The following is a 24,543-nucleotide window of genomic DNA, read 5'->3' on the forward strand; positions in this document are numbered from 1 at the left end:
GCTTTGGGGAGTATTGCCATTTTGATCATGTTAATCCTCCCTATCCATAAGCAGGGGATGTCTCTCCATTTCCTAGTGTCCTCTTTTATTTCTTGAAGTATGAAGTATTATTTTGTAATTTTCTTTGTATAGGTCCTTCACCACTTTAGTTAAGCAGATTCCAAGGTACTTGATTTCCTGAAGCACTATTGTGAATGGGATATTTTAAAAAATATCTTGTTCTTCTCTTTAATTATTTGTATATAGGAAAGCCATTGACTTTAGGGTGTTGATTTTGTAGTCTGCCACTTTACTATACAAAGCTATTGTTTCTAGGAGCTTTTCTGTAGAGTCTTTAGGATTTTCTAAGTATAGTATCATAACATCTGCAAATAGTGATAGCTTGACCTCTTCCTTTCCTGTCTGCGTGCCCTTGATATCTTTTTCTTGCCTAACTGCTATGGCAATAACTTCCAGTACTATATTGAATAGAAGTGGTGAAAGTGGGCAACCTTACCTGGTCCCCAATCTTAGAGGCAAGGCTTTTAGTTTCTCCTCATTGAGAATGATGCTTGCCGTGGGTTTGTGGTAGATAGTTTTGACTATATTGAAGAAAGTTCCTTCAACTCCTATTTTGCTGAGAGTTTTCATCACAAACGGGTTCAGGATCTTGTCAAATGCTTTCTCTGCATCTATTGATGTGATCATGTGGTTTTTATCTTTTCGTTTATTGATATGGTGGATTATGTGGATTGACTTGAGAATGTTAAACCATCCTTGCATCCCTGGGATGAATCCTACTTGGTCATGGTGCATATAATCATGACCAAGTAGGATTATTGGGTTTTTGGATTCTATTCGCTAATATTTGTTGAGGATCCTTTCATCTGTGTTCATCAGAAATATTGGTCTGTAATTTTCTTTGTTGTGGTGTCTCTGTCTTCTTTGGGTATCAGGGTGATATTTGCCTCATAGAAACTGCTTGGGGTGTTTCTGTTTCTTCAATTTTCTGGAAAAGCTAGAAAATGAATGGAGTAGGTCCTCTTTAAAGGTTTGAAATAATTCACTAGTGAATCCATCTGGGTCAGGGCTTTTGTTTTTCAGGAGACTTTTGATTGAGATTTCAATTTCCTCCATGGTGATAGGTCTGTTCAGGTATTCAAATATTCTTGGTTCATCTTTGGGTGGTTATATGAATCCAGGAATTTATCCATTTCTTCAAGGTTCTCTTGTCTTATGCCACAAAGATTTCAAAAGTAGTCTGTGATAGTCCTATGGATTTCTGTATTTTCTGTTGTGATATCCCCCTTCATATTTCTGATTCAGTTTATTGATTTCTTTCCATCAGTTTCTTTGTGAGTCTTGCTAGTGGTTTATCCATCTTGTTTATTTTCTCAAAGTTCCAACTCTTGGTTTTGTTGATATTTTGGACTGTTTTTGACAGTTCTAGATAAGTCATTTCTGCTCTAAATTTTATTATTTCCTTCCACCTGCCTGGTTTTGAATTCTTTTTTTTTAATATTTTATTAAATTACCGTGTGGAAAGTTACAAAGTTCTCAAACTTATGTCTCAGTTATACAATGTTCAAACACCCGTCCTTTCACCAGTGCCCATATTCCACCACCAAAAAACCCCAGTATACCTCCACCCTCCGTCCCCCCACCCCCACCTGCATAACTTATAAATTTCACTTCATTTTCTCTTTACCTTGATTACATTCCATATTTAAACACAAAACTCACTATTGGTGGAGTTTCAACACACAACTTCTTGTTGGAGTTTACCCCCAAAAAATACGACCCTACTGACAAGGAAGCATTTGATAATTAGTTTTCCATTGATGAGAATGAATAGATATGGAGTCGTGAGGCCGCAGTAGCGGCTGTGCAGTTTAGGATTTCTGTATTTTATTAATTAATCCCAGGGAGATTTATGTTGGAAATTGCATCATTTCCCTTCCTGGGGCAGCATGGGACAAAGGCTTAGTTCACAGTCTAGAGACATGGCTGCAAGCACTTGCTGGGACCAGAAGTAGTGTAGCTGGCTCGGATCTTGGTCATTCAGCAGCCAAGCGGCCATGCAAAAGCATGGCCACCCGGGTCGAATCTCTGCGGAGCGTGAGTTGGTCTTTTGGATTCTTTTGTTGTTTGTTTTCCAAGATATTAAAGCTGTATGGTTAAATAATTGATATGGTTCCTTCCTTCCTTACAAACTCTTGCAGAGCTACAAACTTTCCTCTTACCAGTGGTTTTACTGTGTTCCACAAGTTCTGATAGCTTGTGTCCTCATTCTCGTTTGTTTCCAAGAGTCTTTTGATTTCCTCTCTAGTTGTTCAGAAGTGAGTTGTTCAATTTCCAGGTATTTGATTTGGTTATTGTTTTTGTGTGTGACTGACTTCTATTTTCAGTGCATCATTATCTGAAAAGAAAGCTGATACAATTTCTATCTTCTTGATTTTTTGAGGTACACTTTGTAACCCGAATGTGCTTGATCTTGGAGAATGCCCCATATGTAATGGAAATGAGTGTTTTTTCAGCTTTGAGGGGGATAAAAAGTCCTATATATCTCTCTTCAATTTTTCCCTCAAATAAACCATTTTCTTGGGAACTGGAGCGATAGCACAGAGGGGAGGGCATTTGCCTTGCATGCAGCCGACCCGGGTTCTATTCCCAGCATCCCATATGGTCCCCTGAGCACTACCAGGGGTAATTCCTGAGTGCAGAGCCAGGAGTAACCCATGTGCATCGCCGGGTGTGACCCAAAAAGCCAAAAAAAAAAAACCCAACCATTTTCTTGCTGATCTTTAATTGATCTATCAAGAGGTGACAAAGCAATATTTAAATCTCCAATTACTATTATGTTGCTATCAATGTCTTTAAGTATATTAGCAGTTTTTTAAAAATATTTTGCTAGTCCTTCATTAGGTGCATATACATTTAGGAGTGTGAGTTATTCATGATGTACCAATCCTTGATTATTAAGAAATGACCTTCACTGTCTCTTAAAACCTTCTTTAGCCTGAACTTTATGTAGTCTGATACTAGTATAGCCAATCCAGTTTTTATTAAAGGGGGTTATGTTCTTGGAGAATCATTTTGCAACCTTTGACTTTAAGCATCTGTGAGCTTTAATTGTTCAGATGTGCTTTTTTGCAGGCAGCAGAATGTTGGATTGAATTTTCTAATCCATCCTGCCACTCTGTGTCTCTTGATTGGTGTTTTTAGTCCATTGACATTGAGAAAGATTATTGTGATGGGGATTTGTGCCGTATTTATGTAAGAGTTTGGTGTGATTACTAATTTTAAGGTAATCCATTTAGTTCTTGAAACAATTGTTTTGAGTCTATGAAGATCCTGAGTTGTTCTTTGTCTGTGAAACTGTATTATCACTTCAAATATGAACGAGAGTCTGGCTAAGAATTGTATTCTTTGTAAAGCGTTCATTGCATTGAGTTTGCTCACTATATTGTTCCACTGTCTTTAGGCCCAGAGGGTTTCATCCGATAAACCTGCTGTGAATCTTGGGGGATACCCCTTTATAAGCAAGTTCCTTCTTTGATCTTGCTGGTTTCAGTATTCTATCTGTGGTTTTCATCATTCTGATTAGGATGTGTCTTGCGGTATTTTTATTTGGAATTCTTTTAGCTGTACCCTTCAGCCTCCTGGACTTGGGTACATGCACTCTTCGGCTCTGGGAACTTCTAAGCAATGACTTCTTTGATGGTTGTTTCTTCATCAACGTCTTCTTCCTGGCCCTCTGATACTTCAATGATTCTTTTGTTGTTCCTCTTGGCTTCATTCCAATTTTCTCTCTTCTTCTATTATTTTATTTTGAGGGTCTTTTCCATCTTACGCTGTAGTCTGGAGATTCTCTGCACACTTGGAGAGAATCATTTTGAAGCTCATTGATTCTGTCCTCAGCAGCTGTTAATTCTGCTGCTGAGATCTTCCAGTGAGTGTCTCATTTCAACTACAAGGTTTTTCAGATATGTCATTTCTGCTTTTATTTTCATTTGCATTTTCCTCATTTCTGCTCTCCTATCCTCCTGTATTTTACTGACGGTGCATTCCATTATTTCTTTGAGCTCATTATGCATCATTAGCAGTTCCATTCTAAATTTCTGTTCAGAGAGGTTATATAACTCATTATTACTCATTGGGTAACCTGGACTAGCTTCTTCACTCACTAAACTTGGTGGCTTTCTATGTTGCTTTACCATTATGACCTTTATTAGTTAGATTATTCTGCTCAAAGGTGCTTTTTTGTTGTGGGAAGAATGTAGATTGAAGTTGGAGATACTGATAATATGCTTGTGTGTTTGAGCTGCTCTAGTGGGTTCAGAACATGAGGCTAATTTGTGGTTCTAGTGGAATATGATGGGAGATATTCACTAGTAGCCAGGTGAGTGGCTGCCACTCGAGAGACCATGGCCCCTAGGTTTCTAACCTGGGGAATCTGAAGGTCACAGCCTTCCATTAAACTTGTTTTAAATTCATTGTTCCTTTCTACTGTTTTCTAGTATTTGATTTTTCTAGTATTTTCTAGTATTTGATTTTTAATAGAATATATGGTTCTATTAATATCTGGGGCTGGAGCGATAGCACAGCGGGTAGGGCGTTTGCCTTGCACGCGGCCAACCCAGGTTCAAATCCCAGCATCCCATATGGTCCCCTGAGCATCGTCAGGAGTAATTCCTGAGTGTAGAACCAGGAGTAACCCCTGTGCATCACCGGGTGTGACCCAAAAAGCAAAAAAACAAAACATAATATCTATCTTTGACATGTATTTCTAATTCTATTTTTCTAAATTTAAAAACTAATTGCAAACTATCTTGAATACTGAAACGTCAGCATCAGGATCATATTGTTTCTGCTGACTATTTTTTAAATTTTTATTGAATCATTGTCAGATAGTTACAAGCTTTCCTGTTTGGGTTACAATCACACAATGATCAAACACCCATCCCTCCAACAGTGCATGTTCCCCACCATCAATATACCCGGTATAGTCCCCCTCTCCCACCCTCCCCCTGCCTCCATGGCAGACAATATTTCCCATACTCTGTCTCTACTTTTGGGCATTACGGCTTGCAACACAGACACTGAGGGGTCATCATGTTTGGTTGCTAACTATTAATAATATTTTATTTAAAAAACTGTGATTTACAAAGTTATTAGTTAATAGCTTTAGGCATATAATATTTCAATACCAATTCCACCATCAATGTCAACTTCCCTCCAAAAGTGTCCCCATAGTCCATACCCCACACCCCTCCCGGATGGACTATCCCCTACTTGTCACCTTGATAGATATATCATAAATTTCCGTAATTGTAGCTTAGATCTCATGTTTTCAGTGTTATTGAGTCTGGGCTTTGGCTATATAGCTATAAACCTCTCCTACATCACTAGTACAATCAATGCCCTTACCATGGTTCCCCCAATCACTGTTTCTTTCTCATCTGCCTGCTTCCCCCATTGAATTCTTCCCTTCTCTGTCCTTTCCCTCCCAAAACTCTGGAATCAAGGTAATCTAGGCATCTGTATTGGAGAATAGTTTTCCCCCAAACTGCCCAGACAGTTGAGCACCAGGTCCAGGCAGATGCAGAGTGAAGGATGACAGGTGCATAAAGAAACCACTCTGGAATACAGCTGATGCTGCTCACTTTATTCTCAAATACACACATATTTTATAGAGGTCTTGGCTTAAGAGGATGGTTCAATCACATAAAGTTTAGCATTACTAATCTATCACCTTTCCAACTCTGCTTTGTCCTGGCCAAATCCCATTTAAAGCTAGATGCTACAGTTATGTTACAATTCTTGGGGGTAGTGGGGAGAGGATTTGGTGAGATCCAAAACCGGATACCTGGTGCTTATAAAATATGCCCAGACACTCCCTACTGTGTAATTATGCAAGGACAGGTCTTATCTGCTATGCATGGACAGATCTTATCATTTCTGGCACCTGTTGCCATGCTCCACACATCTGCCTTTCCTACAGTAAATCTCCCCAATTCAGTTATTCTATATGCCACAAATAAGTGAGATCATCCTGTTTTGTCTTTTTTCTTCTGGCTTACTTCACTGGACATGATATATTTTGGTTCTAACAAGGTCACAGCAAATCACATGATTTCATCATTCCTTTCAGCTTCATAGTCTTCCATTATTTTTGTTATGTGTGTATGTATCTGTATATATGTAACCTTTACAATCGGTTTGTCTATTCTGGATGCTATATTGGTTCTAACCTAAAGTGTTGTTCTAAGTACAACAATGTACATGTCCAGCTGAATTAATGTTTTTATGTTCTTCAGGTCGATTCCCCAAAGTGGAATTGTTTAGTCATATGGCAGCTCAATTTTAAGTTTACATAGGCCTCTTAATACTGGTTTATAGAGACTTTTAACCAAACAACAATCCCACCAAGAGTAAATGAGTGTTTCTTTCTCATAGCATCACTGACAGCATAGATCATTCCTACCTTTTTTGATATGTGTCATTCTCACTTCTCTGAGATGCTATCTCTTTGTCATTTTGAATTGGATTTCTCTAAAGATAAGTAAGTAATGCTGAGAACTTTTTCTTATGCCTATTGGACATCCTTCTGTTCTCCTCTGAGAAGTGTCTATTCATTTTCTCTCCCTGTTTTTCTATTGAACTTTGGAATTTTTTTTGTTAATCTTTGTAAATACTTTATGTATCCTGGATATTAAACCTTTATCTTAAGTGTTGAGTGCGAATACTATTGTCATTCAGGTTGCTGTCATTTAGTTTTTCCTTTTGTTTCCCTTGACAAGCAGAAACTCTTTAATTTGATGCAGTGGCATTTATTTATTTCTTATTTTATTACCTTTATTCAAATCACTGAAGATGTTTTTGAGGGCTAGATTTTGGAGCATACTGCTAATATTTTCCTCAATTTTATAGTTTCAAGTTGGATCTCAAAGTCACTGAAACTCTTTGAATTGACATTTGTGTAAAGTGTGGAATACGGATCCAGCTTAAATTTGTTACATATAATTATTCAATTTTTCCAGGACTATTTTTTGAAAAGGCTATGTTTACCAATTTCATGTTCTTAGCCCCATTACAAAAAAATTAGCTGTCCATACATCTATGTGGTTTTATCTTGGGTAGAAGGATTTTCTTTCCTGATCCATCCAACTATTTTATGACTTTTAAGAGGGGAATTTAATTCATTGGCATTGAGAGAGATTATTGATATAAAGGAATTGATTGCCATTTTGTTTAAGATTTAAGAATCTATTATAGTTTTATAAGTGATACTCATCCAATACTCAATCCATACTCGGTAAATTTGGCTCTATAGGAAAACTTCCAGGTTCTGTTCCCTTTGGTCACTTGTTTCTCTATAATATCTTTTATACTACATATGAGAGAAATTATTCTGTATCTGCTTCTCTCCTCCGACTTCACTCAGTATTATAGTCTCTAGTTCCAACCATTTATCTATGAATTGTACTTTTCTTTTTACTTATAACTGAATAGAATTACATGGTTTGTACATAGTACAATTTCATTATCTAGTCATCTGTTCTTGGAAACTTGCATTTTATCAGAATTGGCTATTGCTAATAGTGCTTCAATGAACATAGAAATGCAAATACCTTCTCAGAACAGTGACTATTGGTTTTAGAGTTTATTCTGCAAAAAATTACTCAGTAATATGGAAGCACAGATAGTAATTTTCAAAGAGGTCTCCATATTGTTTTAAATGGATACCAAACCAGTCAACATTCAAATAACAGTGGGTAAGGGTTCCATGCCCCACCCCCATGCACATCAGAACTGATTGTTTCATTATATTTTGTATTCTTTTTTTTTAAATTTATTTATTTTTAATTAGAGAATCACTGTGAGGGTACAGTTACAGATTTATACACTTTTGTGCTTATACTTCCCTCATACAAAGTTTGGGAACCCATCCCTTCACCAGTGCCCATTCTCCACCACCCGTAAACCCAGTGTCCCTCCCACCCTCCCCAATCCCATCTCCCCCCCACCCCACCCTGCCACTGTGGCAAGGCATTCCCTTCTGTTTTCTCTCTCTAATTAGCTGTTGTGGTTTGCAATAAAGGTGTTGAGTGGCCGCTGTGCTCAGTCTCTAGCCCTCATTCAGCCCGCAACTCCCTTCCCCCACATGGCCTTCGACTACAATGTAGTTGGTGATCGCTTCTCTGAGTTGACCTTTCCCCGGAACGTGAGGCCAGCCTCGAAGCCATGGAGTCAACCTCCTGGTACTTATTTCTACAGTTCTTGGGTGTTAGTCTCCCACTCTGTTATTCTATATACCATAGATGAGTGCAATCTTTCTATGTCTGTCTCTCTCTTTCTGACTCATTTCACTCAGCATGAAACTTTTCATGCCCATCCACTTAACTACAAAATTCTTGACCTCCTTTTTTCTAACAGCTGCATAGTATTCCATTGTATAGATGTACCAAAGTTTCCTCAACCAGTCATCCGTTCTGGGGCATTCGGGTTTTTTCCAGATTCTGGCTATTGTAAACAGTGCTGCGATGAACATACATGTGCAGATGTTGTTTCGATTGTACTTTTTTGCCTCTCTGGGATATATTCCCAGCAGTGGTATTGCTGGGTCAAATGGGAATTCAATATCTAATTTTTTGAGAGTCGTCCAAATTGTTTTCCAGAAGGGCTGAACCAGTCGGCATTCCCACCAGCAGTGAAGAAGGGTCCCTTTCTCCCCACATCCTCTCCAACAGCGGTTGCTTTTGTTCTTTTGGATGTGTGCTAGTCTCTGTGGTGTGAGGTGGTATCTCATGGTTGTTTTGATCTGCATCTCTCTGATGATTAGTGATGTAGAGCACTTTTTCATGTGCCTTTTGGCCATTCGTATTTCTTCCTTGGTAAAGTTTCTGTTCATTTCTTTGCCCCATTTTTTGATGGGGTTGGATGTTTTCTTCTTGTAGAGCTCAACCAGTGCTTTATATACCATTGATATCAACCCCTTATCTGATGGGTATCCTGTAAATATCCTTTCCCATTCTGTGGATAGTCTTTGTATTCTGGTCACTGTATCTCTTGCGGTGCAGAAGCTTTTTAGTTTAATGTAGTCCCATTTGTTGATCTCTGTTTTTACTAGATTGCTTAGTTCCGTGTCACCTTTGAAGATACCTTTATCTTCAATATCGTGGAGGCTTTCGCCAACCTTGTCGTCAATGTACCTTATGGTTTGTGGTCTAATGTTGAGGTCTTTAATCCATTTTGATCTGACTTTTGTGCATGGTATCAGGTCAAGGTCTAAACCCATTTTTTTGCATGTGGTTGTCCAGTTGTGCCAGCACCATTTGTTAAAGAGGCTTTCCTTGCTCCACTTCACATCTCTTGCTCCCTTATCAAAGATTAGATGGTCATACATTTGGGGTTGTGTGTAGGGATATTCCACCCTGTTCCATTGGTCTATGGCTCTGCCTTTGTTCCAGTACCATGCTGTTTTAATTGTTACTGCTTTGTATTAAAGTTTGAGGTTGGGGATGGTGATGCCTCCCATCATCTTTTTCCCAAGAATTGTTTTAGCTATCCTTGGACGTTTGTTATTCCATATGAATTTTAGGATTGCTTGATCCATTTCTTTGAAGAATGTCATGGGTATATTTATAGGGATCGCATTGAATCTGTATAATGCTTTAGGGAGTATTGCCATTTTGACAACATTGATTCTCCCTATCCACGAGCAGGGTATATGTTTCCATTTCCTCATGTCCTCTTTGATTTCATGGAGTAGCGTTATGTAGTTTTCTTTGTAAAGGTCTTTTACTTCCTTGGTTAAGCTGATTCCGAGGTACCTGATTTTTTGGGGCACGATTGTGAATGGGATTGCTTTTTTCATGTCCCTTTCCTCTGCCTCATTGTTTGCATATATGAAGGCCATGGATTTTTGGGTATTGATTTTGTAGCCTGCAACTTTACTGTATAAGTCTATTGTTTCTAAGAGTTTCTTAGTAGAGGTTTTAGGCTTCTCTAGATATAGTATCATGTCGTCTGCAAATAGTGAGAGTTTGATTTCTTCCCTTCCTATCTGGATGCCCTTAATCTCTTTTTCTTGTCTAATAGCTATCGCAAGTACTTCCAGTACTATATTGAAGAGGAGTGGTGAGAGTGGGCATCCTTGTCTTGTGCCTGATCTCAGAGGAAAGGCCCTTAGTTTTTCCCCGTTGAGGATAATGCTTGCCGTAGGCTTGTGATAGATGGCTTCGACTATCTTGAGGAAAGTTCCTCCAAACCCCATTTTGGCGAGGGTTTTCATCATGAAAGGATGTTGGATCTTGTCAAATGCTTTCTCCGCATCTATTGATATGATCATATGGTTTTTATCTTTACTTTTGTTGATATGCTGGATTATGTTGATTGATTTCCGAATGTTAAACCATCCTTGCATCCCTGGGATGAATCCCACTTGGTCGTGATGTATGATCTTTTTGATGAGTTGTTGGATCCTATTTGCTAGTATTTTGTTGAGGATCTTCGCATCGGTGTTCATCAGGGAAATTGGTCTGTAATTTTCTTTCTTAGTGGTGTCTTTGTTTGCTTTTGGTATTAGGGAGATATGTGCTTCATAGAAACTGTTTGGGAGAGTTCCTGTTTTTTCAATTTCCTGGAAAAGTTTGAGGAAAACAGGCAATAGGTCTTCTTTAAATGTTTGGAAGTATTCGCCAGTGAAACCATCTGGGCCTGGGCTTTTGTTTTTGGGGAGGTTTTTGATTACCGTTTCAATTTCCTTAACATTGATGGGTCTATTCAGGTATTCCAGGTCTTCTTTCTTCAGTCTTGGGAGATTGTAGGAATCAAGGAATCCATCCATTTCGTTTAGGTTCTCCTTTTTTGTGGCGTAAAGACTTTCAAAGTAGTCTCTAATGATCTTTTGAATCTCACTGGTTTCTGTTATGATGTCCCCCTTTTCATTTCTGATTCGATTTATTAGAGTTTTCTCTCTTTCTTTCTTTGTGAGACTTGCTAGCGGTTTATCAATCTTATTTATTTTCTCAAAGAACCAACTCTTTGTTTCATTGAGCTTTCGGATTGTTTTTTTGGTTTCGATGTCATTAATTTCTGCTCTAATTTTTATTATTTCTTTCCTTCGGTCTGGTTTGGGGTCCTTTTTCTGGTCCTTTTCTAGGGTCTTGAGTCGTGAAGTCAAGCTATCTATGTGGGTCCTTTCTTCCTTCCTGAGGAATGCTTGGAGAGCTATAAATTTTCCCCTTAACACGGCTTTAGCTGCGTCCCATAGGTTTTGGTAGCTCGTGTCTTCATTCTCATTTGTTTCTAAGTATCTTTTGATTTCTTCCTTGATTTCCTTCTTGACCCACTCATTGTTCAACATGGAATTGTTTAATTTCCAGGTGTTTGATTTGATTTTCCGTATTTGTGGGTGGTTAGCTTCTATCTTCAGCGCATCGTGGTCTGAAAAGATGGTTGATACAATTTCTATTTTTCCGATTCGATTGAGGTATGTTCTGGGGCCCAGTACATGGTCTATTTTGGAAAATGTTCCATGTGCACTGGAAAAGAATGTGTATTCTTTCTTTTTGGGGTGTAAGGCCCTGTATAGGTCTATTAGGCCTCTCTCTTCAATTTCTTCATTCAGGGTCAGTGTTTCCTTGTTGAGTTTTGTTCTTGTGGATCTATCTAGAGGTGATAAGGCCGTATTGAAGTCTCCGACTACAATTGTGCTGTTAGTGATGTCCTCTTTGAAGTCTGTTAGGAGTCGTTTTAAATATTTAGCCGGTCGTTTGTTAGGAGCATATACGTTTAAGAGTGTGATTTCTTCCTGTTGTATATATCCCTTGATAAACAGAAAATGACCTTCGCTGTCCCTTTTGATCTTTTTCATCCTGAAATCTATGTTGTCGGATACCAGGATGGCCACTCCAGCTTTTTTAAGGGGGTTGTTTGCTTGGAGGATTGTTTTCCATCCTTTGACTTTGAGTCTATGTTTACTCTGTTTGTTCAGGTGTGTTTCTTGCAGGCAACAGAATGTTGGGTTTAATTTCCGGATCCATTTAGCCACTCTGTGTCTCTTGATAGGTGCATTTAGGCCATTGACATTGAGAGAGATTATTGTGATGTGGTTTTGTGTCATCTTTCTGTGGGATTTGTTGTTCTTATGGGGCTCCTCCTTGTCTTACAGTAGCCCCTTTAGACCTTCTTTCAAGATTGGTTTTGAGTCTATGAAGGACCTGAGCTGTTGTTTATCCGAGAAGTAGTGTATGGTTCCTTCGAGTTTGAGTGAGAGTTTAGCCGGATAAAGTATTCTTGGTGAGGCATTCATTTCGTTGAGTTTTTTCACTATGTCCCACCATTGTCTTCGGGCTCGGAGGGTTTCTTCTGACAGATCGGCCGTAAATCTGAGGGGTGCTCCTTTGTATGTGATTTCCCTCTTTGACCTTGCTACTTGTAGAATTGTGTCTCTATCTACAGCATCCGCCATTCTGACTATGATATGCCTTGGAGTCTTTTTATTTGGGTCTCTTTTTGCTGGCACTCTTCAGACTTCTTGTATCTGGACGCCTGCCTTCTCCAGCTCTGGGAATTTCTTGGTGATGATGTCTTTGACTATGTTTTTTTCATTGGGGTTACTTCCCTGTGGTTCTGGTACTCCAATGATTCTTATGTTGTTCCTCTTGAAGTCATCCCCCAGGGCTCTGATTCGCTCTATAGCCATTTTGAGGTCTTTGGCCATTATTTGTTGCTGTCTGTAAGCTTTCTGCAGCTCATCCTCAAGCTTGCTGATTCTGTCTTCGGCTGTAGTCATTCTGCTGTTGAGGGCATCTAGTGAGATTTTTATTTCATCTACCGATTGCTTTATTTGTGAGACTTCCGTTCGAAGGTTTGAAATTTCTGCTCTCATTTCTGCTCTCATTTCTTCCTGTATTTTCTTGGTAGACCGTTCCAGCGCTTCATTCATCTCCTCCCTTAATTTATTGGATGTCTGTTCCATAGTTGCTTGGAGTAGGTCGACTCTCCTCCATATTTCCTCTCTGAATTGTTTATCTGAGAGGTCGTAGATGTTGGGAGACTCTTTTGAGGTTTCTAGTATCTTTTCTTCTCCCTCTCTTCGTGGAGGGGATTTTCGCTGTTTCTTCATATTGTCACGGAAGTGCAGAGTTGGCACCTTGTAGTTATTTATTCCTCTTCCTTTTTGTGGGAAGAAGGGGCTCCGATTGTGCTAAACTTCCCTTATTCACTGATAGCTTTTATACTGTCAGCCTAAGCTAATGGCTATATTTGCGTAAATGTTTGAGATCGCAAAAGTGAGTTTTCAAAGGAATACACAGTACAGATTGAGCTGAGGTAGCAAAGAATAACTGCGGCTGCGTTAGCCTTGGCCGCTCTGAGAGGAGGCCACGCCCACTTTAGGCCACGCCCACTAAGACACAGGCCACGCCCCCAGTGTCTTCCTGTTGATGGGGGGGACATGCGCAGTTACAAGCCGGTTCGGGAGACGGGGTGCGCCGGGCGAGCAGGGAGTGACTTCAGAAACTCGGGAGACGCAGACGGTAGCGGGAAGTGGGGGAAAGGGAGGACCTCAGGGAGTTCTTTGAAGGAATGAATTCTATCAATTGTGGCCAAAGGAGAAGGCATGGAATGGTAACAAAAAAAATAACTGCGGCCGCGTTAGCGTTGGCCACTCCGGAAAGAGGCCACGCCCACTTTTTAGGCCACGCCCCCTGAGATGAGGACACGCCCCTAAGCAGCAGAGTGGGGATTGGTCAGGATCCGACGGCGGCGGCGGAAAGGTGCCAGGCAGGGGCTTCAGGAGAAGCCCCGAGCCGCGGCAGGCAGGGGGCGGGGAGTATATTTTGTATTCTTATATGTGTCAATCACACAGTTATAGGTTTTGATTTGCATTTTTCTGATAAGTGATAATAAGCACTTTTTCATATACCTAATTGACAATCTATGTTATTGAGAATGTGTCTATTCTACTCTTCTCCCAAATATTTGATGGGACAGTTCATTTTTTCTTTATATTTTGGTAACTTTGACAACTGGTTTATATTTCTTGGATCTAAGTGTTTCGTGCTATGAATGGTGAGCAAATGTTTTCTTTCAATCTGCATAGTGTGCTATTATTCGAGTCACCATTTCCTTTCATTAGAAGCTTCTTAATTTCATGAAATCTAGTTAATACAACTGATACAATTCAGCTTACTTTTGCTTTTTATTTCTTGATGAATGAAGTTGGGTCACTAAAGGGACCTCTTAGAGCAATAAAAAACAATCTCATTTAACTTTGTTTCAAAGCCAGTCTACAAACTAATTATATTCTAGTAGTTAAAATAGTATTGGAAAGAATGAAAAATAAGAATTCTTATCTCAAAAAATCCAAGGGACAAAATATAAAATAAACAGAGCATTTTCAGGCAAATCAACTTAAAAAGTAATTAAAGTTCTCTCCCCTCAAAATTCCTGGACCAGGCAATTTCACTAGTGAGTTTTAGCAAATATTCAAAGGTGATGTATTACTAAATATCTATGTCAGTATCTTCCACAAATGCAATGAAAGAGTAATATTGCAAACAGCCTTATGAGATTGAACCCAAATTAGCTATGTATGTGAAACAGGGATTAGAAAGAGTGAAATAAAATAAGAGCAGGGAAAGTAAGAAAGTGAGCAAGAGAGAAAGAAAGAGAGAAAAAAAAGGAAGAAAGAAAGAAAGAAAGAAAGAAAGAAAGAAAGAAAGAAAGAAAGAAAGAAAGAAAGAAAGAAAGAAAGAAAGAAAGAAAGAGAGAGAGAGAGAGGGAGGGAGGGAGGGAGAGAGGGAAGGGGGGAGAGAGGGAAAGTAAAAAAAGAACTAAGGCAGAAGAATAAAGAAAGAAGATAGGTAAAAGGAAAGTGAATGGCCACTGAAATAAATTTTTCTATACAAAACAAAATGTACTGTATTTTACCAATTTTGAATTACTCAAAAATTAGTATTTTAAATATTTGGGTTTCCATACATACTTAAAATAATAATCTAATTAATTTAAATAAATCAAAGTCTAAATTTTATGAAAAATAATAAACTTTAATTTGCTTACTTTTTTCATGACATTGATGACTGTTCTGCACTTTGCTTTTCAGCTGAATCTGTGATAAACACAGGTAAGATTTTCTTTTTAAATATGTTTAATTGTTTTTTAGACTAATTACTTGCTTTCTTTCATTACTTGCTTTGTCTCATTACTCGCTTTGTTTTTTTCCTATGCTTTTTTTTCTTACACCTTCTCTAAATCTCATTTAAATTCAGATTTGAACAAATAATTTCATTTTATAGTATAAATATACATTATCAGAAAGATGTATCAGAAACTCTATTTCTGAAACATATAGCATTTTAAGTTAGTGCCACCTCAAACAAATGAATTAAAAGCACGAAGGTTTATCCAAAATAGTATTAAAAATAATGAAATACTTAGAAAAATAAATTCATTGAGAAAATGAAAGGTCTTTTTATTAAATCCCAGAATACCTGGTGAAAGCAATAAAAGAAGCATCAAATGAATGAAGAGATCTTCTGTTAAATTAATGAAATAATATTAAAAATTCCATATATTCAGGAACTCAGACTGAAAGTAACTTCTGAAAAGACTATGATGGTATTTTCCAAAGGAATAAGAGACACAAAGCTAAAAACTAAAATAAATCTACAACAGACAGAAATAGTAAAAATAGTCAAGAAATTCCAGGGCTGGGATGGTAATGTCTCTTGATTTCAAACTATTCTACACAGCTAATCAAAATAGCTTATTGCTGGGTGGAATTTTTTTTTTTTTGCTTTTTGGATCACACCCAGCAATACACAGGGGTTACTCCCAGCTCTGCACTCAGGAATTAGTCCTGGAAGTGTACCAGGGACCATTTGGGATGCTGGGAATCGACCCGGTTGTCCGCATGCAAGGCAAATGCCCTACCCTCTGTGCTATCGCTCCAGCCTCTGAAAATAATTTTTTTAGAACTACAGAATGCAAATAAAGGGTTAGAATAGAGAGTTCAGGGAAAAATAAAAACCTTATACGTAAGGTTAAATATTCTTTGGCAGAGGTAAAGATGACACAATAGGAAAAAATTCTCCTTAATAAATGGTATTGTGAATGCTTTAAAGTCATACAAAACAATAGGTATTAACCTATATCTTAGATGAAAGTTAAAATAATTTTTAATAATTACTGAAGCAGGGTAAAGAAGATATAAGATATTAAACCATAGTAACCCTAGAAAAACTCCAAAATCTTTTTTTTTCCAGTCATTTTTAACATGATACAAAATCCACAGGCATTAAGGCAAAGTAACAGGCAGGGCTACATTAAAGTAAAACTCAAAACAAGTTTTTAGAAGAAAAACCTTCTACCCAGTAAAATAACAAAAGTAAAGGGTCACTTGCAATACCAGAATAATACTTTTAAACCACATATCTGATAAGAGGTTCAAGAGGAAAATGCATAATGAACTACTACATACATCGACACTGATTTAAGGGTAGGCAGAGAGTACCTGTATCATTTTTTTCAATGTGGATTAAAAATATTGGATATCTATGTTTGAGAGATATTTGATGCATTTAATATCAGTCATTATTGGGATATAAATATAAAAGCAAGAATTATCTTTGGGATGATTGCTATCAACAAAACAAGTCAGAGCAAGTGCTGATAACAATGGATGAAAGGGAAACTTTGTAGACTGTTATCAGGAATATAAATTGAAAACTTATGTGCCAAATAGTATGCATATGCTTCAAAAGTAAAATTGGACCTTCCATATAATTTAGGAACCCATCTCCAGCACATAAGCCTTATGGAAATAAAATCAGTATTGCAAAGCGATGTTGGCATATAATAGTTGCCACAATATTTGCACTGAAAAGATGTGGGAAATAACCAGTCTTCACTATTGGAAGAATGGAACACAAAAGTGTGACATTGAACTGCACTATCGTACAGGCACTTGCCTTGCATACATCAAGTCCAGGTTTGATCCCTGAGAGCATGTATGATTTCCAAGCACCACCAGGGTGACTCCTGAATATTAATATTAATGTACTTTTTAAAGTATTGTGTATTTTAATGTTGCTAAGTAACAAAATTATATAAACTTTGCCAGTAAAATTTACAAGTAGATTTTGACCGAATCATTGTAGTAATAACTAAACTACTGCGGTGATTATGCTGCATTTGAATTGTATCAAATTATGCAAATTATTATATTGTATGTGAAATCCTACACAATGTAAGATTATACAGATAAATTATCTGTATAAAGTTAGAAAATACTTCAAATTAACTTATGGATTAAATATAACTTCTGTTTTAAAATCTTGAGACCCTTTATCTCAAGAGCCCAGCTTCTAGATCATATTTTTCTAGTAGCAAAAATAATACTGGAAAATATAAAAGTTATAATACTTAGAATCTTGTTCTCAAAATTACTGTGAAGCTAAACTAACAAACTCAGTGTATTAATGACATAAGAATGGATAACTTTCCTTTTATATCTAGATATTAAAATAGTGAGATCAGAGATAAAGCTATATAATTAAGGTTATTTCATTTTAATAATACTTTCAGAACATTTATTTGATTGTGAAAAGTATAGAGTCTTTAAAAAATGTGCTAGGATGACTAGTCACTCCCTCCTCCAATAAGTTACTTTAAATTTTATTGAATATTGGGAGCTGGAGCTACAGTACAGTGGGTAGGGCATTTGCCTTGCATGCGGCCAACCCAGGTTCAATCCCCAGCATCCCATATGGTCCCCCAAGTACCGCCAGGAGTAACTCCTGAGGGCATAGCCAGGAGTAAACCTGAGCATTGCTGGGTGTGACCCAAAAAGCAAAAAAGAAAAAGAAAAAAGGGTTTTGAATATATCAAAAATTTATAACTTCAAAATGTATCAGAAACACATAAATACTTAAATGCAAAATATATATTTTATATATTTTTATACATAAATATATTTTGCATAAATATTTTATATATGATATATTAAATATATCTTTAAAAACATGTACTTTTGAGTATCCAAAGACATTATGTAAAATAATGACTTGCATGTGACAAACAAAGTATGTGGAGAAAATAAAAATAGATTATATTCTATAAGTTAAATTTAGCACAAATAAAGACAATCATCAGAAAAGCAAAGACAAATTCCTAAGAGAAGAGAACAATTTCAAATCACAGAAGAAAAATGCTACCTTGTTGTAAGATAAAAATAAGCAAAGGAAATTGTTAATATGAATTTAAATTGGTACTAATATAAAATAATAGCAGTAATATATGTATTGTTAGCTACATGCACTATGTGAAAAGACCAAAAACAATAAGCACTAGTTAGGAAGTGGAAAAAAGGAACCCATAGACACTGTTGGTTGAAACAAATCTCTTCAGCTTTTATGGAAAACTAAAAAGAGGCTCTTCAAATATTAAAATTAGTCATACTCTATGATCCAGAAATTATACAATGATGTATACAGCAAAACAAAAAACACTAATTTGAAAAGATATATGTATATATTGGTCATTGAAATACTATTTATAATAGCCCAGATATTAAAATAAACCATATCCTATTAAGTGGATAAACATATTATATGGCACATGTGTACAGATATATTTCTTAAAATTATTTGAGCAGTCCTGATGTTTACCATAGAGACTGAATAAGTTTAAAATGCCAACAGTGGGGCTGGAGCAATAGCACAGCAGGTAGGGTGTTTGCCTTGCACGCGGTCAACCCAGATTCGATTCCCAGTATCCCATGTGGTCTCCCTAGCACTACCAGGGGTAATTCCTGAGTGCAGAGCCAGGAGTAACTCCTGTGCATTGCCAGGTGTGACCCAAAAAGCAATCAAATGAACAAACAAATAAACAAACAAATAAATAAATAAATAAAATGAAACAGTGAATGAGGGCTCTGTTATCAGCATACCCCTGTCAAATCTAATGTTTCTGGACATTTTTATACAGGTCATTATAATGAACACCTCACAGTCATTTTGATTTTTATTTCTTTGACAAACAGTGATGATAAAATCATTCCTACTGTTCATTTAATCTTTGTGTCTTTATTAGGGCCAGGTCTATTAAAAATTGCTAATTTTGATAGAATGTTTATTTTTGTTACCTCAACAAAAATACGGTATCTTATGTATCTCGGATTTTAATCCTTTGTCGCATTTAGACTGCTCAGAATATTTTCTATTCAGTACACTGCTCTTAATTTTGGCTACAGCTTTTTTTGTAGTGCAGAAAATATTAATTTAAGGTAGTCAAATTGTGTATTTGTGTTTTTACATTCTTTGCCAATGAAGTGAGATTATGAAGGCATCTATGAAATGTATATTATGGAAAATTTTCTTTTGCTTATTTTATAGATTGGCATTTTACACAAAAGTTTTAATTCTATTTTGAATTAACTTCTTGTTCACAGGATTTAAGAGTTGTTTTGTTTCTTCAAAACATTTTCTTTTGATTATGGTTAACCAGTTTTCTCAGTACAATAGGTTGACGTGACTTTCCTTTCTCATTTTTATACTGTAATCTCTTTTTATCATAATTTAACTATATATGTATCAGAATTTATTTCTGGGTTTTCAGTTGCAACAGCTTGACAGCCTGCTTTAATATCAATATCACATTGCTTTAATATTATGTATTTATAATTTATTTTACTATGTCTTTATAATTCTCTTTAATGATTGTAGTATGTGTCAGGTCAGACTTCAATCCCCAAAACTTCATGGTTCCTTGACTGCAGCCTGAGAGACCCCCAAGTAGAGATCTGGAATAGGCCCCTCAATATCACAGAGTGTGGTTTCAAATTACACTAGCCAAATAATTTTAAAACTTAGTAACTCGTGGAATGTAATGCACCCCATCTTCCTTTACCAAGGAATGCTTTTGCTATTCAGTAACATTTTTTCTTGAAAACAAAATTTAGTAGTACATGATATATGTCCATGAAGTCCTTCAAGACTGCATTTTTAAGGATTGCATTAAACAGTGTAATTCTTTGCATTGGAATGTAATTTTAACAAAGCCAATACTTCCAATCATGAACATTATTTTTAATTAATTTTTAAAATTCTTATTAGTAAATCACCGTGAGGTACAGTTACAAACTTATGAACTTTCATGTCTGTATTTGGTTTACATACCTCCACCAGTGCCCATTCTCCTCCAACAATTATTCCCAGTATCCCTCTCACCACCCCCACCTCAACCCCCACCATCCCACCCTGCCTCTGTGGCAGGGCATTCCCATTTGTTCTTTCTCCTGTTGGATGTTGTAGTTTGCAATAGAGGTATTGAGTGGCCATTGTGTTCTGTCTACAGTCTACTTTTGGTACACTGCTTTCAACCCAAGTGGGTCCTCCCAACATTCTCTACTAGGTGTTCCCTTCTCGTCTCTACTGCCTTTTCCCCCAGCATGTGAGGCCAGTTTCCAAGTTGCAGGGAAGACTTCCTGGTTCTTATCTCTACTATGCTTGGGTGTTAGTGTCCCATTCTGCTACATTATATTCCACATATGAGTGCGATCTTTCTGTCTGTCTCTTCTTTCTGACTCATTTCACTCAACATGATACTTTCAATGTTGATACACTTATATGCAAATTTCATGACTTCACCTTTTCTAACAGTTGTGTAGCATTCCATTGTGTAGATGTACCAAAGTTTCTTTAACGAGTCATCTGTTTTTGGGCACTCCGGTTTTTTCCAGATTTTGGCTATTGTGAACAGTGCTGCAATGAACATACAAATGCACAAGTCATTTCTACTAAACCTTTTATACTTTCCAGGATATATTCCCAGGAGTGGTATTGCTGGGTCAAATGGGAGCTCAATTTCTAATTTTTTGAGAGTCGTCCATATTGTTTTCCAAAAGGACTGAACCAGTCAGCATTCCCACCAGCAGAGAAGGAGAGTCCCTTTCTCCCCAAATCCACACCAACACCGGTTGCTTTTTTTTTTTTTTTGGATATGGGCCAGTCTCTGTGGTGTGAGTTGATATCTCGTTATTGTTTTGATCAGCATCTCCCTGATGATAAGTGATGTAGAGAATTTTCTCATGTGCCTTTCAGCCAATTGGATTTCTTCTTCGGGAAAGTTTCTGTTAATTTCATCACCCCATTTTTTGATCGGGTTGGCAGTTTTTTCCTTGTGTAGTTCAACCAGTGCCTTGTAATCCTTGATATCAACCCCTTATCAGATGGGTATTGGATAAATATCCTTTCCCATTCTGTACGCTGTCTTTGGTCACTGTTTCTTTTGAGGTGCATAAACTTCTAAGTTTAAGATAGTCTCTTTTATTTATCTCTGTTTTCATTTGCTTGGCCAGTGGCATGTCATCTTTGAAGATATCATTGGCTTCAATGTCGTGGAAGGTTTTGCCGACATTGTCTTCAATGTACCTTAGTGATTCTGGTCTGATGTTGGGTGTTTAATCCATTGTGATCTGACTCTTGTACATGGTGATAGATGGGGATCTGAGCCTATTTTTTTGCGTGTAGCTGTCCAGTTTTCCCAGCACAATTTGTTAAATATGTTTTCCTTGCTCCACTTCATATTTCTTGCCCCCTTATCAAAGATTAGATGATCATATATTTGGGGGGGGTGTAAAAAATTACAAAGGTGCACGCAGGAAGGGGAGATTAAATGATGTGTCGAGTTGTTCTGTTGTTCTCAGGCACTCGGGGCAGTTCTCTCTCGCACGCACCAACCACATTCAGTGTTCTGGAGCTGCTGTATAAGAACCAGATAGGGATAGCTCCTCCTTGTGCTCTGCTTCTGTGTGTGCCGCTGTGCTTCTTCTCTCTGTCTCTCTGTCTCTGTATCTGTAGTCTCTCCTCTGGTCTCTTCCTACCTCTCTCTGTCTCTGCTTCTGTGTCTTCTTCTGTCTGTATTGTCTCCTTCACTTCTGTGTCTTCCCATGTGTCTTCTGTGTCTTCTCCTATGTCATCTCCTGTGCCTTCTGCCCTGCGTTTGTGTCTTCTCTGTTCTCTGTTCTACTCATGTGTCTTTGCCTGCTGTCTGTTACAGTCTTAGTTTATAAAGCAATTACACAGGGCAGTAACACAAAGGTGGGTTGAACATTAGCAAATCAACAAAGAAGGGTAAGACCATTTCTCGAGGAGATTAACAAAATCTCATCTAAGGAGATTACTAGGAGATCCGTTCAAGGGTAGGGTCTAAACAAGGGTGTGTCAGGGAGTGTTTCCCTTTCTTACTTCCTCAGCTAGTAATCCACTGAAAGAGTTATAGTAAATTTACTTCTAATATTTCTAGCAATGTCATTCTGTATGAGCACAGTAAGAGATATATCAGACTTAAAGTTTGGTTCTTCCTGAGGACATTCACTATATATTCCAGACCAGTCTCAGGCCAGGTTAGTCTTCCTAACCCCAGCAGGGTCTTAGTCTCATCGTTACTTTTGGATCATGACAGCATTTGTCTCTGACTGTGCTCTCAACTTATAGTTGAGTATTGGGGTGATTTGGCCTGGCCCATTTCGATGCCAGGGTAGCTCACAGCTTGCCCTGGGTCCATTCCTTCTCTCTTTGGGACCAAGCTTTTGGGGACTAGGAACTAAGGGCAACTGAGTTGAGAAAGCAGATGCCTGGGAGTAAATTTTCTTGGAGTCAATCAGTTCCCAAGTTACAAAGCGTAATATTAACCATCTTCCTGTGTTTATACAGAAAGGACATTGCTTAGACTCGTATAGTCTATTGTTTCTCAGAGTTTCTTGGTAGAGGTTTTAGGGTTCTCTAGGTATAGTACCATATCATCTGCGAATAGTTAGAGCTTGATTTCTTCCTTTCCTATCTGAATGCTTTAATATATTTTTCTTGCCTAATCGCTATTGCAAGTACTTCCAATACAATATATGAACAGAAGTGGAGAGAGTGGGCATCCTTGTCTCGTCCCTGTTCTTAGAGGAAAGGCTCTTAGATTTTCCCCATTGACGATGTTGTTTGCCATAGGCTTGTGATAAATGACTTTGACTATATTGAGGAAAGTCCCTTCTATACCCATTTTGGCAAGAGTTTTCATCATAAACCGGTGCTGGATCTTGTCAAATGCTTTTTCTGCATCTATTGATATGATTATATGATTTTTATCTTTTCTTTTGTTGATATGATGGATTGTGTTGATTGATTTCCAAATGTTAAACCATTCTTGCATCCCTGCAATAAATCCCACTTGGTCGTGGTGTATGATATCTTTGATGAGTTGTTGAATTCTATTTGCTAATATTTTGTTGAGAATCTTCTCATCTGTATTCAGCAGGGATATTGCCTGTAGTTTTCTTATTTTTTTTGTGGTCTTGTTTGCTTTTGGTATTAGGGAGATATGAGCCTCATAGATATGAGCCCATGTTTGGGAGGGTTTCTGTTTCTTCAATTTCCTGGAAAAGCTTGAGAAGAAATGGAAATAGGTCCTCTTTAAGTGTTTGGAAGAATATGCTAGTGAATCTGTCTGGGCCTGGGCTTTTGTTTTTGGGAAGACTGTTGATTACAGTTTCAATTTCCTTGATTTTAATAGGACTATTTAGGTATCCCAGGTCTTCTTGGTTCAGCCTTGGGAGATTATAGGAGTCGAGGAATTTATCCATTTCTTCTAGGTTCTCTTGTTTTGTGGCATACAGCTTTTCAAAGTAGTCTCTGATGATCTTTTGAATTTTTTGGTTTCTGTTGTGATATCCCCCATTTCTTTTTTGATTCAGTTTATAAGGGTTCCCTCTCTTTATCTCTCTCTCTCTCTCTCTCTCTCTCTCTTTGTGAGTCTTGCTAGTGGTTTATCAATCTTATTTATTTTCTCTTTTTTTTAAAGACTGCTTCATGAGCAGAGGGGAGAAGGCAGATGGAATCGAGAAGGGATCACTAAGAAAATGATGGCTGGAGGAACCAGTTGGGATGGGAGATGCATGCCGAGAGTAGATAATGGACCAAATATGATGAACCTCTCAGTGCCTGTGTTGCAATCTATAATGCCCAAAATAGAGAGAGAGTATAGGGAATATTGTCTGCCTTAGAGGCAGGGGGAGGGTAAGAAAGGAAGGATATACCCGGCACTTGTTTGTTTTCTCGAAGAACCAGCTCTTGGTTTTATTGATCATTTGGATTGTCTTTTGGGTTTCCATGTCATTGATTTCTGCTCTAAGTTTTAATATCTCTTTTCTTCTGCCTGTTTTGAGCTCCTTTTTTTGATCACTGATCTTTTGTCACTGCGGGGAGATGGTGGCCCCTTTCAGTTCACTGACCTGCCAGAGGGAGCAAACTGGATTCAGTGGCTCTGGAGGGTGGCGAAGGGGTGGGTGGGTGGAGCTCAGGCAGGGTGGGAGCTCAGGGTTTTAAGAGGAGATGGGGGAGGTGAGGATTCAGGTGTGGGGGAGATGTCAGTCCTTTCCAGTTCACTGACATTTTAATTTAATTTTTGACATAATTGCAAGTGGAACTATTTGAACTCTGTTCTGAGATGAATCCTATTTGGTCATAGTGTATGATCCTTTTGGTGGAAAATCTCAAATAT

Source organism: Sorex araneus, chromosome 2, assembly GCF_027595985.1.
Source record: "Sorex araneus isolate mSorAra2 chromosome 2, mSorAra2.pri, whole genome shotgun sequence".
Lineage (NCBI taxonomy): Eukaryota > Metazoa > Chordata > Mammalia > Eulipotyphla > Soricidae > Sorex > Sorex araneus.